This window comes from Epinephelus fuscoguttatus, linkage group LG10, assembly GCF_011397635.1.
Source record: "Epinephelus fuscoguttatus linkage group LG10, E.fuscoguttatus.final_Chr_v1".
Lineage (NCBI taxonomy): Eukaryota > Metazoa > Chordata > Actinopteri > Perciformes > Serranidae > Epinephelus > Epinephelus fuscoguttatus.
Genome location: NC_064761.1, coordinates 12302094 through 12319531, shown reverse-complemented (window position 1 = coordinate 12319531; position 17438 = coordinate 12302094). Strand labels below are relative to the sequence as shown.

General features: G+C 39.9%; 1 long non-coding RNA gene across 3 annotated transcripts in view; it reads right to left on the bottom strand.

Moving 5' to 3' along the window:
- Positions 1 to 334: 334 nt before the first annotated feature.
- LOC125895241 (uncharacterized) overlaps positions 335 to 17438 on the bottom strand; it is a 211054-nt gene continuing 193950 nt past the window's right edge. For all 3 annotated transcript variants that reach the window (XR_007450158.1, XR_007450159.1, XR_007450157.1), the window contains 2 exons: positions 5370 to 5455; positions 335 to 2528 (listed from right to left, as the gene is read on the bottom strand). This is a non-coding gene — a long non-coding RNA (uncharacterized LOC125895241). The remainder of the gene's footprint in view (positions 2529 to 5369; positions 5456 to 17438) is intronic.

Here is a 17438-nt window from a genome sequence, read left to right as displayed (position 1 = left end):
TCTCTCTCACACACACACACACACACACACACACACACACACACAGATAGAGACATTAGGTGTCACTTTCCACCAGTAGCCTGTATGACTGTGAGTTATGACCACAGCTATGCGATCATTTACACTCACTGCTGCAGATAGCCAGGGGCTACCGTTTTCTGTGTTCATGTGTGTGTCTGTGTGCAGAGATTTTGTTTGTCAATACACAACACTTGCTGGAGTATGGTCTGTCTGAAGGACACAGCTGAAGATAAACCCAAAGTGGAATTTTTATTTAATTTATTCACATCTCAGAAGACACATGTAATAAATCCAACAAGACTTTAACTGCAGGCATTAAACCTTAACTACATTTTACATAAACAGGTTACATAAAATGACAAGGTGCTTTAGTTTTACTGTCCAGCGCATTAGTAGATACACATTCAGCTTCAAGTGTAGACAGAAAGAAACATGTCACAGCTTTTCAGAAAGACTCATGGGAAACTTTGTGTAAGAAAAAGGCTAATGTGCTAATGTTTTTTGTTTGTTTGTTTGCTTGTTTGTGCCACTTGGGGGCAGTCTAAAAAGACTTTAACAGAAAATCAACGTATCACATATTAAGCTGATATAGAGAATGTGTTAGCAAATGGTTGCTGATGTGCACATCCAACAGTTACAGAGCAACATGATCACTCATGTGGAGTTATGTTTGTGTCCACCTGATGAATGCAAGTCCACTAGTGAGTCTCTTTTAGCTCTGCTTTTGGTCTCTACCAACTCCTGACGGTAATACAGTATGTGTCTCTTTAGCTGCTAAATGCCCCACTATGTTCACCAGATACAGTCATTAACCATATGGTCCATAAAGCTGAGGGGAGCTGCAGATTCAGGTTATAAATCTCTGTAGGATCATATCAATAAGCAAAGCTTTTAAAATTGTCATCTAATACATTGTTATGGGGGGAAAAAAATCGATTATAGCTGCTCTGATGTTCGAATGTGCACATTTGATATAAATACTCAGAACATAAATATCACAATAAACTAATAGTTTTGGAAACGTTTGGTCTAAAATAAAAAAAAGTTTTGCTTCTGTTCCTTCATCCTGAACTTGTAGATTGCCGTTTTTTGTTTTTTTTTTTAACAGAAATGCCATGCTAGCCATGTAAAACTGACCGTCATAACACACAAAAGATACATTTAGAAGATAATGTGTGACTTCTTGAAACTTCTATTAAAAGCAGAGCAAACCTTAGTGTTCTCCTGACCATGAGTGTGAGGAACTCAGGTTCTTAGTCAAGAAGTTCTCAGGTTAGGGCTCCAATAGCATCAGGCTACATCCACACAAATATGATTTCATTTCAAAACAGCGTTTTAAAATGAAAACAATCTCTGTACCCATGAGCATTTTAGCACCATTTTAGAAATAATTTCTGTCCATACTCACACGCGTGAAAACAAGTATCACATGACCATTCACGTACACTGGGCATGTGCATTCCAGAAGAAACAGGAAGCAAATTGTTGGTTGGTTGATTAGTTACAGAAAATACTATAGAGTAAAAGTTCTTTGCGTCATCCAACCAAGAGGTCGAACTGTTGCTGAAAGTAACACATTGGTATAAGGCAGAAAACAGATTAGTTGCAAAGCAATTACGGCGTCATTTTTGAGCAGTACCAGAAGCATTTTTGATCACCGGAGGAAGCCATTGCAATGGGAAAGAAAAACCCACACAAAAAAAGAATGAAATCACAAAAGGTATATAGGCCTTGCTATAATGTTTTAGTTTGACAAATTGTGACTGATAAGACACAATCAGGAAGTGAATATGGGTGTCTGCATCAGTGTTTTTAAAAGTCTCTGTTTCTGCCTGTCCACACTAAAATTTTCAAACTAAAATAGGGTCAGCAGCATTTTCAAGTCTCAGTTTTTGGGGTTTGGAAACACCATAACAGTGTGGATGGATGCTAGGTGAAACTGTAGCAAAAGTTTTAAAACAAAACTATATTAGTGTGGATGTAGTTTCAGACTTTTACTTTAGGATGATTCCTTCAGGTGTTAAAGGGACATACCCGTTGTTATTACCAACCCTTCGCCAAAAATGTACAGTGGCACTGCAGGTTTCTAATGTAAATTTTTCATTGTGTTTATGATAAAACGAAGACAAAACACATATGAAAGCTGACATTGCACAGTGTCAAAATCCATACAAGTTTAATCCATGTCATACAACATAATGTAAATGTGAAAACACAGGCAATATAGCATGGAAAATCCCCCAAAACAACAGGCAAAGAAGGTTTTCATGTGTAGTCCTTCAAAGTTTTTCTCTGCCTGAACATTTTTTTTCCCAAATCCTCAGAGAGCCGTGTGTCCTGTCCAGCTGAAGAATTCGTTTCAGTTCAGGTCAGGTCATTCCGGTTCAGATCAGTTCAGCTTGATTCAATTTAATTCAGTTTGCTTCACCTGCAAACTGCTCACACCACTGACAGCAAGCTCTCATTTACTCTCCATCTCTTGTACTCCTACTGGCTTGATGTTCCACCTACAGGGAGACAGAGACGCAGCCTTAGTGTGTGTGCTGTTGAGAAAAAGACACACACGACTCAGGTGTGTGTGGATTTAATACCTCTAGTGCAATTACACTGTTGTAATATGAAAACCTCCAGGATGTCTACTTTGAGGAATAACAGGGTGGTGTTTCTTTAAAAAAGCTAACTGTGAAAAAAACATACATTTGTGGAAAATATCAAATGTGTTTTGTTTACGTCATGAGAACATAGTGAATTCTTCATTTAACCAATGACTAAAAACATTATAAAATGATGTACATACAGCAAAAGGATGAGGTGTCTGTCAACTCAACTCAACTCTCTCTCTCACTCTCTCTCTCTCTCACACACACACACACACACACACACACACACACACAAAATTCAATCATGTCTCTGCTGCTGCCTGGGGGAAACAGTGTGGAAGCCTCACTATAGTGGAAAATCACCTTTTCCATGTTATTTTACACAGCGGCACCTTCACTACACACGCACACACACAGAGGGTCGGGCTGCATTTACACCAGGAACCAAGAGATCTGATTTTTTTTTTTTTTTTAACTCTTTGTGGTGCGGATCTCACACCGTCATGGCTGTCTCAGCCAGAAGAGTCAGTGAGGAATGTGATTTTTATACAACCGTGAAGAAGAATCTGTGCCTCAAAGAGCTAATGTGATCTTGTGACAATAGCAGGTTTGGTGCTGCGAGCTTTCTAAGTAAGGTTTGTATCACATGATGCTGGACTTGACTGCCAACAGGCTATATAGCAAAAAAATATACAGTATTGATCACTGCTAAAAAAAACAACAAAAAAACAACCTCAAATCTCTCAGTCATTAACTTTATTTTAAAGGGTGTGACATCAGCCTTATTAATATACAAGTACCCTAAGTGTAACTCATAATTTTTTGTTATTTATATATTATATAGTAATGAATGTATTATTGATCTTCCCAAAACCAATTTCTGTTCTTTTGAGTGGAGATAAACTTTATAAGCACACTAGGGACCATATGAGCCAAATCAAATTACACAAAATTCTAAGAGAACACAGATATGTGGGAAATATTTTGAATGCACAAAAAGTTTTGAACATAAGCATCAAAATCATGTGAGCAAATCAAGTTCAGGGGTTTACAGATTAATTTAATTATCAATTAATGTGTCATGGATGTGAATAGGTGCCACATGCACATTTAAAAGGGTTACTTTCAGAAACAAACAAACAAAAAAAAATCTAAATCAGTTCTATAGGTGTGCTGACTCAGGGACAGCGTAAAATGAAAAAAAGTTGATCTACACTAGTATAAATATTTGAAAGCAATTCAGAATGCTTTACTGAGAGCTTTACTGTATTATATTACGTTATGTTTATATATTTTGAATTGTCACCTGTTACCTGAAATTTGTGTTTTCCTTTACATAAATGAAGACCTTCCCATCATAAATTGGTGCATAAAAAAATCACTAGAATGCAGGAAATTAAATGTATGATGCTTAAAATTTCTGAAAATTTCTCCTAAAACTATGTCTCCCATAATGTTAAAATGAAGCCTATGCCCTTGGTGCAATCAAACAAGATATATGTTGTAGGCAGCTTTTATAACCTTTGGATAAAGCCAGACAAACTGTTTCCCCATATTCCCAGTCTTTATGCTAAGCTAAGATAAGCTAACCAGCTGCCATCTACATATCTGCCATACAGACAAGAAAGTGGAGTATCAATCTTCATATCTAACTTTTAGCAAGAAAGAACATAGCTTGACACAAGTATCACAAAGGCAGGTCATATGAGCATAATCCCACTTTAGGTTTCAAAGCAACTTGATACTCAAAGAGATCCAAAGAGGCCAAATTATTTGCATCCAAAGTTGCAGAGCATTGGTCAAAATCATTGAATATGTCCGTGGGAACAGCCTTCTGGTGCAAAGAAACCAAAGTCATGAGTTAAACAGTAATCAACATGGACCCAAAGCACATACAGCTCATGTTGCAGCAGAGTGTTTTTTCCATTAAATGTTTTAATTAATTTGTCTACCTTTCATTCTGTCTACCAAAAACACAGTGTGTTATTGCTCCAAAGGAAGAGTTCACTGCTGGACAAATATCACATAACTACATGAGGAGATAAGCAGCACTGAGCAGGGATCTGTGGTGTTCGGCTAATGCTACAACCATTTGCGAGGCCTGTGGTGTGATTCAGAGTGTCAAAGAGGAGGGAAATAACATGTTGAGCATCTCGTCAAATCGCTCCGGCTTTAAACGGCCTCTCTCCAGAGTGTGTTTAGGAAATTAAAGGCCAGGGATTTTTTTTTTCATAATTGTCTGTTTTATCATTTTATTACAGCTAGCTTTCCTCTGATGGGCTCCCTTTATGATTTATCAAATACAATTATTGCGTGACTTATTTCAGGAGCCTCTCCATTGCTGAGGACCATTAGTGTGTGTGTGAGAAAGACTGTGTGTGTGTGTGTGTGTGTGTGTGTGTGTGTGTGTGTGTGTGTGTGTGCGCGTCAGCTCTGGTGTATTTAAATAGCATTAAGTAATTGGAAAAACAGGAAAAGAGGCTGGAAAAGCTAAATTGTCTTTGTGGATTTATACCCCCCATCCCTCCTCTTTGGCTTTCCCTCTGTTGCTCTTTCTAAATATTCCACAAGCTTCTATTTCAAATGTAAAATAGGATAAATAATAAAAACCTACTGTTTTAACTGAAACAGAGAAACTAATATAAAATAGTTTCATTTTTTTTTGCTGCTAAGATATTTGTTCTGTCAGATAGGGAGAGACAGAGAGAAGGAAAGAAGCAGAGAAAGAGAGAGAGGTTAATTCCATACCTTCCACTCGCTGTTAATGAAGTGTAGGTGGCGTCCCGGTCAGTGTAGCTAATTGAACACTGGAGATTACAGCAGCCGCTGCTCCTCTGTGAAAGGAAGGCCGTGTTCATTAGTTGCAGCCATATAATATTCATTCTCTGTAGAGATATGTAGATAGTAATCTATGCAAAGAGCCTCTAAAGCTCTCAATATGTACTGTGGTAACAATAACTCATCGCTTGAAAAATGACGGGTGTTGGGCTGCAGTCCCTCCTGTGTTCGTCGTATCTTTGCCTTCCTGCTTGGATATGTGTTTATCGAATAGTTTTACATATAGTGAGCTTAGTGTGTTGGCAAAATTGTGGCACTATCCCAGCAATGTTCGAGGACTGATGTGTATAAATACTCAGACTCTTGCATTCAAAATCTTATTGAAGTAAAAGTACATAAAGTATATACATTAAGTACCAAAAGTAATGGTACTGGTCATGCAGAAATGGCCCTTTTCAGAATAATATCATCATTAGACTGTGATGCATTAATGTGTACATTACTTTAATGTTGCAGCTGCTGATTGTACAGTTTACTGTAAACACTTTATATACTGTTGAGTTACTTAATCCATAATAATAATACAACTGTAAACTGTACTTAAGTACAGTACTTGATTAAATGTACTTAGTTACAGTCCACCAATGCCCCGGGTAGCTATCATGCTCCTTTAAAAAAAACAAAAACAAAAAAAAAACAATAAAAAAGTTAAGAATACACCCCTTGTTTGTGTTCAGAAGCTGTTTTAATATTATATCAATTTACTTATTTATGTGAAGAATATTGCTAAATGTCTGTTTAAATAATTTGATACACACTTAGTGGAAAAAATAACTGGTTTTAGAAAAGGTTAATGTCAATGTCTTGCAAAGCTTTCTACTTATTCTATGTACCATATATCATAGAAGAGTGACTGTGGAGAATGTACAGATGAAGGTGTCTACAAAGATAAGCAGTTATATAAGCTTTTTGCATCTCTGTGAATGGGTATGAATATATATGTATGTGTACACACGTAAGTACTTGGGTATCTAAGCGCAAGGATTGGCGTCTTGTAATGTAGATTTACGAGTAAAACAACTTCCTCTAATGAATGCCATAAATAACAATGAATGACCCTGGACCTATGCTTGGGACTTTCGGTGGAAATGCTCATTGTATGGTCATAAGTGGATCCATATCTTGAAAAGGACACAAATTGATTCAATGGACAATCGCACTGAAGGTGCTGAGATGGACTGGAGTGAAACAGCTCCTGGACTCGGCCCCTTTCCCTTTACCAATGATACAAGAGCGACTCATTGACCTGACCTTTTGTTTTTGATTTCTTTTTTATGACTGTCTGTGCACTTTTCTGTTCTACTCTGTTCTTTGTCTTTTTTTCCTGTACTGTACATCATTTATAAATATATAAAAATAAAGTTTAAAAAAAAAAAAAAAAGGAAGAAGAAGAGTGACTGTGGAATAAAAATTATTCCTACTGTCGCAGTCTGCCCTACTCTATGACTCCAAGTACACCGGGTGAGTATTTTAATGAATACAGCGAGACATTATGAATCACAGGGTCTGTTTTCAGTTAAATGTTCTGCCAATTTTAAGGAAATAAGTGTGCAAAACAAGATTACGTAATTAAAAGAAGCACCAGTAACCCCAGTAAATTGTGGCGTTGTATTGCTACCTCTTGGCGTTTCCTGTTATTTTCATTCATTTAATTTCGTCTTCACACCATGTGACATTCATGTCTGCTGCTTCTGTAATTTTTTCTTTTAATGTGGTTTTGCAGTGAAGTAATGTAATAATGTCTGGGGGCAATATGCTGAAGTTTTTCACACAATAAGAGGTTGTTTCTCTGAATAAACTGCATCTATCTCCCTTAACTGCATCTTGCCTCTGTTTTTTTTTTAACTTAGCTCTAACTTAGCTATGGATGCAAAGTTTTTAATAGGCCTATACACATTTTTTCATGTACTTCCGAACAGGTGGATGGGAGCCTGGATGGGACAGTGAACAAGCAGCCGTGACGCTGAGTTTCCTGATGCTGCAGTCGCTGCAAATAGAACTCAGTAGAAACCCAGCACGTCTTTATCAGGAGAAAAACAAAACCCCTCTCTGCTTCTGTCACTTTTCTAACCCCACCGAACCCTCTCCTCTCCCCTTCTACCCTCCCTCCCTTTCGGGTTGCCCATCCAGCTCAGTGGGACCCTCTCTCTCCCTCTCCCTGTTTCTCACTGTCTCTCTACCTCTCTCGCCCCCTCCCTCAGGGCAGAAGTAAACCACGCCTTGAGGCCCTGCTCCCATTGTGTGTCCTCTGCTACTTCTGTTTGGGGCCTTTGTGTGCCGCTAATCAGCCGTGGGGCCATGCTCAGCCCCGAGTGTGTGTCTATGAGTGTGTGTGTGTGTGTGTGTGTGTGTGTGTGTCTGTGTCCCTTGCCCTCATTACGTAGCCACACTGGGAGGCCAGCATGGGAAGTTTCTGCCGCACTATACACCTCCCTCCATCCCTCCATTCCCCCTTCTCTCTTTCCCTCCCTCTAGCTGTCCATCACTCCCTTCCTCCCCCTGTATCATCTCACCACCCCAAGACTTAAAGCTACACTGGCCATGGTTTTTTATAAAGCTACTCCTGTTTAGCCTAAGTCAAGCATCTGTCTTCTGTTACAAACTTGTCCTAATCCGATATATTTATTATTAGTATTATTTAGTATCAGAATGGTCGCTGGCTTGACATACTAAAAGTTTCACACGTAAATTGATAGTCGAAAAGTATTCTAAATAACATTTAGTGAGATCTTTCCTACGTCATCACACAGTGAGAAGATAATTGGCTCACAGGATTTCTGGTATTAACATTCTCAAAAGCAAAAGTTGCTTCTTGTTGACATTAACTGGTTAAAAATGAGCAGTTAATTACTTCACTTGAAATATCGCAACAGATGCAGAATAATTATAAACTGTCTGTACTTTATATACTGTACTATACTGTGTAGAATGTAAAAAAAAAAACAAAGCAAAACATTTTAGCCTACACTTGTGACAAACCTTGAATACAAGCCACACAGCCACTACATTTTGTGTATCTATTACAATCTATATTACAGTCTGTAAACACCATGACAACTAAGCAGACTATCTGCTGATGAAGGCCACTGAATGTTGCTGAAAGCTCAGGAACATTGCCAGTTTCTGAAATCAACTATTTTTTTCCATGGTCAAAAATGATGAACCTTCAAACTCAACTTTTTATGTTCAGTAATTAGTGTAGACTCTTTGATATGACATTTCATAAAAAATGTAAATTGACAGGTTATATCAATGACAGTATGAATAGTATTTGACATTTTAATTGCAGCACACAAATAAAATAATCTGTGAGTGTAGAATAAATAAGTATAGAGCTAAATAAGTGATGATGGCAAAATGTGAGCTTCTCCCCTCAGGACAGAGATTACTAAAGACTGAGTCTAGCAGGTTGAGAAACTCTTGCTATCAAGTTTTTACATGCTTTGGATGAGTCAACTGATGATGAGTAGTTTTCCATGTAATTTGCGGATGATGATATTATGCTGGCAATCAAGTGAGTTATTTTAGGTGAGCTTGTGTGATGGGTTTTAATTCATATGCTTTTTCAAGTCTGTGTGTGTTCTGTGTTTCACCTGGCTGCAAGAAAAGTTTATGATTGGGGACAATAAAGTGGAGATAAAAATGTTTCCCTCCTCTTCATATACAGTATACCAGGCTCAGTATCAACACAAAGTTGAAGGGAACAAGATCGCGGTACATGACACACTGTTTGTTTGGCAGGTGATTGTACAGTAACTAGAGCTTATTGTACAATAATGGAAAGTGTGAGAAAAGTGAAGGATTATCTCTGAGAATTCTGTCAGTTTCATTGTTACTTAAATATGTGAATAAGCTGGACCACATGAACTGTCCGTTGCTCTCTATTGCGCCCCTCTGTCACCAGCTGGGTGCCCCCTCACCCTCCTGTTTCCCTCCTCCTCCACTTCACCTCCTTCTCATCTGTCCATCCCTTCTTTTCACTCTCTCTCTCTCCCCAGTTTCCCTCCTCCTTCTCACATCCATGATGTATCACCTGTCCGTGTGTGTGTGTGTGTGTGTGTGTGTGTGTGTGTGTGTCTTGGTGCCCGATGGGGTTTTAGCCACTGGAGCTCTTTGACTTGAGGACAAGCGTTGTCTGTTCATCGCTCATCTAAACACACACACACACACACACACACACACACACACACACACACACCCTCTCTCTCTCTTCAGTCAACAGCTACACTCCTATCTCAAATTTCAGTGTGGGACCGAAAACTTCTCTCTCCCTCTGTCAGTCTCGCCTCCCTCATTACTTCCTTCAAATGAGTTATCACACAGGTTGGTCATGACCCATATTTGTCATACAGCACATAATGAGGTTGTTGCTATAGCCTATTTTACACTGTCTGTTCAAGGTCGAAATTTTGCTCTGTTATTCCACCTCACCATTCTTTATATAAGGTAGAATCGCAGAATGGGGTGACAGAGTTCTCTCGCCTTTAAGTCAGCAGTGGAGGTGGTAACAGCAATGAATCAACGTCTGTGAGAAAAGGACAGCCAGCAGGGCGGTACTATGAGCGGCACAGGTGTGATGTTTTGACAACATGTTACTTGTGTGACCCACTGTCAGGAGATTTAAAATGCAGCTGATAGTAGTTAGCAGCTAACTCATGAAAATCAGTGGCCAAAAATGTCCAGAAAACAGTGAGGGCCGGGAGCTCCTTACCCTCCAAGCAGAGGACAAGATCAGCCGCCATATAATGGAGATGGTAAATGATAATTATTGCCTCATTATTTTTTAGAAAGTGCTGCTCGACGCATATGTTACATGTCACACTCGAAGCTGATGCTGTTGTGTTGAACATCATGCCCATCGTGCCTCTTTGGCTTTTGGGGTGCCGCAAGCTGTCTAAAATCACACGCTGGGGCGGCATGATGACACTGTTGTCTGGTTCAGCGTAAAAATACAAAGACAACTAAATGGAGGAACTTCGTCGAGGCCCTATAGTGTCCGTGTAAAAAGGGCTTATGTTTATTACCATTTCTACCGAGAGTGAGAGAATCAGGCTTTGTGTCTACTGTGATGTATGACATTATAGCAGATTATGTCAAGTCACAGGCAGTTCTATTGACTAGGAATTCCCTGTCAAATTACTAGTCCAGTTAGGTCATTAGGACAGTGCAAGTGGAGGAACAGTGTCACTTTCTTACGGTAAGATTTACTGCTGAAGTTCCTTTGATCAAGGCATCTAACCATCATCTGTCCAGGTGGTGCTTCAGAGGTCAACAAATGCCCAAGTTCAGCCCCACATGCTCTGCGAATCACACTTATTTCAGCTGCTTGAATCTGTGAACTCACAGTTTTGGTCACTTCCCCAAATTCATTAGCACTGTAGCACAGATGAAACAGTAAATCAAGAGCTTCTCCACCAGGCTCAGCTCACTTTTCAACATAACAATCCAGTACAACTCCTGTGTAACTGCATATATTGCACTAATCCACCTGTTGATCTCCATCTTTCCCTCAGTCGTTACCAAAGACCCAGAGATTCTTGAACTCATTCACTTGTTAGCAACGTACTCCCCATCCTGAAGGGGGGATAACACATCATGCTTCCAGCAGAGATTGTGGCCTAAGAATCTCTTTCCAACTGGTTCACACGGATGACCCCAACAGAACTACATCATCTGCAAAACGCAGAGATACAACAGAATCAACAACAAATACCAGATGTAGTGAAGCCCTCCTACCTGGAGCATACTTTATTGACCATGAAAGGTCTGAATGACTTTTCAGGGCCTTGAGAAGACACCCTGAGGGACAACTGCATACCCTCTCCAAGGCCCAAAAGCAAATGTAAACTAGTAGGGCAACAGCACTACAGGGACTTCCCTGGGGGACCAAGAGCCTTTTGAGGAACTTACCAATATTACCTGTGTTACAACCAGAGGAAGTGGGAACAAAAGTTTGTTCCTCTTCAAAAGTTCAAAGTGGCAGAAAAAGGTTTAATTTGCGCTGCTTGTTTTAAGTCTGCGTTTTGACAACTGGTCAGTTGTTCCAGCACCCTTGCATTAGCTTTACCAACAAGACAGAACAGTGTGATTACCGAAAACTGCAGCAATGACTGGAACAAAATTCAAGTTCCACAAAACAAAAACAAGTTTAAACCAAATGCTTAAAATGGAAAGCCAAAATGGAGTTAAGACAAAGCAACAATAACTACCTACCTACTGCTGTGAAGGATTTCCACTGGACAAAGGTGACAAAACTGCTATGACCTGAAAACATCTATTAAACCTCTTGAGTTCGGTGCAGGGAGGGCAATACGGGAACTTTGTGTGTGGGTAAAAATAGATGATAATGAGCGGTGACTCAAGGCTTCCCTGACCATAATCCCCTGAACAATCTGCATTCATACAGGTGTTCACTAAAACCAATTACCAACAGAAGAGGAAGAGCAGAGGATAGTAAATTATTATTAGTAGTATCAAATAACAGTTAAACCTCTTATTTTTCCTTTTTCACTTATTAAATAATACAGTTTTCCTTTTACTGCCTTCAGTGAAATGGATGGGTCAAAATGAATATATTCGCAGTACATCTACACTTCAGTCAGACATCGAGTTTATAGTTTATAGTTTTTCTTAATTAACAACTGCTTTATATTTTGCAGAGTAAAGTAAACAGCATGACCAACATCCAGCTTATGCCTAGTAATACATAACACAGTGGACTTGCTGCTCTTACATGTTTACAGAACAGAAACAGAACAGAATTATATTTCAAAGGCTGCATATTAATGTCTGGACAGCTCTTAGAGATGGTAATTGAGCTTTGGTTCAGTTCACGGCTAATTACCCCTCTAAGACTGTCTCTGCTATGTCTTTTGTATTTGTATGTGTATCGGTTTCAATATGTAAGTCCAGATATTGTGTACAGTAGATCCAGTATGTGTCACTGTGGTATTGTGTACCTCATCCTCTGATCCTCTGTATGGTTAGCAGACCACAGAGCTCTGAAGGGGCTTTTGCAGCTTATTCAAATCAGCCCAGTCTTCTATGAGAGCTTCTATTAGTTTAGCTTATACTGGCTTGTAAGTGAGACTAGACAAAGGTAGAATGCTTATATTGATTCAGCTGATATGTGATTTTGCTGCCACTGGTGAGAGCTAGTTAGTCCCAATGATTTTGGTGACCATGCCGAACGCAGGCTGTTCTCGTGCACTGCTCCTACGTTTTCCTACGAAAAGTAATGCACCACAGTTTTTACAAATCCCACTAAATGATGAGCCAGTAATTCTTGCATAACCTACATATTTTGGAAGGCTGCGATCCCTGACTGATGCCCTGACTGGAGGGAAGAAGGAAACAGTCCCATGTGGCCTAGTTAGGAGGCAGGTTGGGGAGGTGGACAGGTCACAAAACACAGGACTCTGATCCGGGACATTCCCTGGGAGACTGTCATTTGGAACCGTGTGAGTCATTTTAAGGTACGTCCACACAATCCTCAATAACTTTACTCTCCTAAACCTAAAGACACCCATCCATGCTTCTTTTCCTAAACCTAACTTAATTTGCCTGAACCTGACCTCCATTACTTTAAGTTTATCATCCTAACTTTATGGGAAGGATGTAATGTCATTCATGGGGTGATAATTTGTAAAATATTATATGAAGTGTTGTGTGTGCATTTTCGAAGGATATCATATGAACCTTTGAATGAGGACACATTACCAAACCTTCAGCTAAATTCCAAAAACAGCTTATTGATCACATTCATGCTCCCCAGAGGATAAACTCTCCCCCTTTTGAAAACCTCATAGGTTTTCCTCTTTCAACACCCTTAAGCTAAAATATTTCGCCTCTTGCACACAAGATATTTCATGTCCTAATTTGCAGGTTGTCATTAACTTATTCTGTATCCAAGCAACCCATACACCTCCACAAATGGAACATGCACACTGCCACTGTTTTGTTGTTGCCATGTCTATTAAGATTTCATATAAAAATTTAGTCCCCTGAAAAACAAGAACATAATGTACAGGTATATTTCTCTTTTGGTGCCCAAGGGAACAGTTTTTTTAATGACCTTGTTGCCTTCTCTACAGTGCCAGCATTCAGACTAATTATTTATTTTATAACCACACTATGAGGAAGGCCAACACTTTGGTGTCAGGCTGCCACCGGGGCCTTGATTGCTTTTTAGCCATGTTGGGTTCTAAACATTCAAAAGTAGCATTCAATGTTTGTCATAAAAGCACATGATGCATTTCAAACAACCCTGGAGAAGACACATCAAACAGAGAAAAGAGATTCCCGCTTGGAATTTATGATTTTGAGGGCCAATCTTGCACATTTTAGTGCTGCCACAATTTCCATGAACCTGTCAACCTGTCTTGTTACTTTCAGACCTGTTACTGTGAAGTGATGTCGTAGGGGCCATTGTAAAAGCCTCTGCTATAACTGAGCTGTAAATCCACAATATTCAAATCATGTTTTTTTTCAAAGATCAAAGTGTGGAATCATCATCGGAATCTGACTTTGGTATTTTTATAATTATTCAGGATATTAATGGTACTTTGTTTTTTAAACGAGTCTGGCATTACAAGTCAAGTCACTGGTAAACACTTTCTCATGTTACACACTTTTCAGTGGAGTTACGGTGAAGGTGGTGGAGCAGGAGTAAGGTGCAGCAGACACACTGAAGTGAGCAAAAAGAGTAAAAGAGACTCTTGCTTCATTCCCCCCAAACTTGTAATGGAGGTTTGATTAGCAAGCATGTAATATACTTTACCCCCACGGATGGAGACAGAGGGGGAGGTATAGCAGGAAGGAGGAGTGTATATAGGCTGCCCTCTCAGCAGGTCTCCTCATCTCCCCTCCTCCCTCCACCTCCTCCACTTTATTCCTCAACTCCCTCAGACCAGGACGTAAGTTTCCCCCCTACTTGAAAACCTACTCACCTCCTCTGCCTACACACACACACACACACACACACACACACACACACACTAAAGCCTAACGCCATCTCTCCACCACCTTCTTCCCCCCTATAGCTGCACCATGCTGTGTAAGCGGTGGGTGTGGGTGGGGTAGGATGGGGTTGGAGGTCAGAAGCAGGAAGAGGTTTTTTTTTTTGGTTGCCCGCCCCCATTAACAAGCTGCACGTCTGCATGCAGGAAGTTGTTTGTGCACAGACACAATGCAAGTTTATTTGAATCCAGCAGGGAAAAGTCGGCTGTGTTGTCACTCAGCTGGTTTTAGGGTTAAAGGCTAAAGAAAATGTCGAGGTAGCATCCATCAGTGCGTTGCTTCTACTGGCAGAAAAGATCAGGAACTAACAGTCATCAGAAAGAAAAAAAAGCCCTTTTAAATGCACATAATTAAACTTCCATCCATAAGCCCCTGACAGTTAGCTCTTAAATGTTTTTCTTTTTCTTGCATTGTTATCTAAAAGCCTATTTCTTTTAATTTTTGCAGGGTGGGGTCGTTTTAATTGTTAATAGCAATTCACACCAATAATGCCTCCACAGATTTTTTAAATGTACAACACTAAAAATCAAGTTTCCTTTCTGAGAAAAAGGTTTCAATCCTAGACTTGTGTTTATTTAGAGGAATATACCATTTTTTGGCCATTCTAGATTGTGTTTTTTAACTCTTGAACAACTTTTTACACTCCATCATTTTGTTACAGGGCATCCTAACTTTAATGTCCTATTATACTTTGAATTATGGAGGCAAGACACAATAAAAATGCACAAAAAATTGTTGTCAAAATTAGTCACCAGTGGATTCTTTCCTCTAAGACAAAAGAAAAAAGATACAACACTATCAACATTCACTTTACTTTGGAAACACCACTGATAAGTCACTGAATTTGAAGGATTCATTAAAAAAACTTTATATGAACAATACAATTCCTCTTCATCCCTCTGTGCCTCCCACCACGCCAGATCAGTGTTTCTCTTTCCCCCTCCGCCTCACTGTGCTGTCGGCTCGGGGTGTGAGCAGAACAACGTTAATGTGTGGAGACACCTGACAAGCCTGCTGGCCTTTAGGGCTCAGCCTAATCACTCTGGACCCGAACCCATCGGGAATTAAACCTGCAAAACCAAACAGTCACTGTGGGAGCCGGCTGGCATTTGCTGCAGCCACTCGAAAGGCTGCTGAGGGACAGGACGCTGCACGCTGCATGTTGGTGAAAATGTGGTGTTTAAAGAGAAGAAAAATTCAAGTCAAGTCAGCAGATTTATATGCAAACATGCAGTGTGAACAATGTGGTGGGATACATACATTTTTTCTAAGAAATGTCAAAGATTTTGTGACAAATTGGAGCAATGGACAACCTGTAAATACGGAAATTTGTGCATGATTTACTTGTTCATGTCACTCACTCTGCCATATGTAAATAAGAAAAGACCAATTTATTTGCATGCTGCATGCATTGCTTATTACTTAGAAGTTTTATTGAAGCAGAAAATATCAGAGGGAACTCCTACATCTTCTACTATTGCTACATCTGTCAGTAATTCTATACAGGTTTTTGACTGTGACAGTAAATCTGGCAGCAGTGAGGTCTCAGAGTTGAATCCTGCACACATGCAAAAACATATTCATGTGCTATTGTATTAAAAAATGTCCAAAAATTATAATTCTGTATGACCAGGCAGAGTCTGATAAATGTGGGCTTACTCCAACATAAAGGAGGCTTGACAGCGAGAGGCCAAGAGTCAGTCTGAAGATGTCGCTGTAATGTGTTTGAACTGGCATTAAAGCTCTTTTGCCACCATCTGGAGTACAGTAGTGCGTTAACTTTAAAATTAATGGGGATTTTCCAGCGTTTAAAGTACAGTAGCTTGTTAACTCCGGTATCTGTTAAGCCACGCAGGGCCCCTCTCCACTCTCTCTCTCTCTCCAGATGCCCTCATTAATTTTAGATTGGCTCTAAATGAGTCTCCTTCATCGTGGCCGAGGTTTTCTAAATTAGATTCATTTATATTTAAATTGTGAAACAGGCGTGGTTAATGAGAGAATCATTATTTTTGGGGTTATTTCAGATGGGCTGATAGTTGGGCAGCTCAGTGCTGTGTGAAGTGAAGCCACCAGAGGAGGCACACATGATGTGAGAAGCAGCAGCATTTGGGCTTTTCATTCTCTGACTAACAGTGAAAAAAAATCACCTTTTCACAGGATTTCAAAATAAAAGCATTGGTGGAAAAAGATCAATTGCCAGTAGCAGCACAAGCACTGTGTAAATCAGCAAAACAAGAACAAATGAGGGACTGATGATGGCTGAGTTTTGCATGTGTGAGAAACAAACAAATGAAATTAGAGATGGGGAGAGAGGGGAGTTTTTTTGCCGCTTTGGTCCAATTAATGTATTCTACATTTGTTTCTCTGTCTAGAAAGTTGGTATGTTTTCTGCATCTTATGATGGTAGGGAGAATATGCAAAGTGGGATACACCTGTCATACATACACCACATTGTTTGTTTCCGTTGCTAACACCTAATTTAACACTCTTAAAACTAATGTGTCATTTTCAACACATCTGTGTAGTTTTCAGCACCACATGTGCCAAAAACGCATTACAAGACACACATGTTGACTTAACAGGTGCCTCTATCGACACATGCGGCCCTGACAAAGCAGCAGGACGCCTCTCGACCTAAACTGCTAAAATTGGAGTGTTGAAAATGTCACATCTGAGGAAAAGTGCACATGAGGTGGAACAACAAACCCCCCCCCCCCCCCCCCCCCGGTCCCCATGAACCTATCCATCCTTCTCATAAAAAACACAAATCACACAGCGCTTTACAGCTGTACGTCTCCTTACAAGGCGTCCTATGGCAACCCCCAGCTTCTCCCCGCCAGGAATTTGACTGTTAGGAATCTAAGTGCCAGGCGTTTAAAACCCGAGGAATGCTATTGTTCTGGTCACAGCTGCACTAGCACTGGCCGGGCTACTGCTGCCACTGTGTGAGTGAGAGTGGGT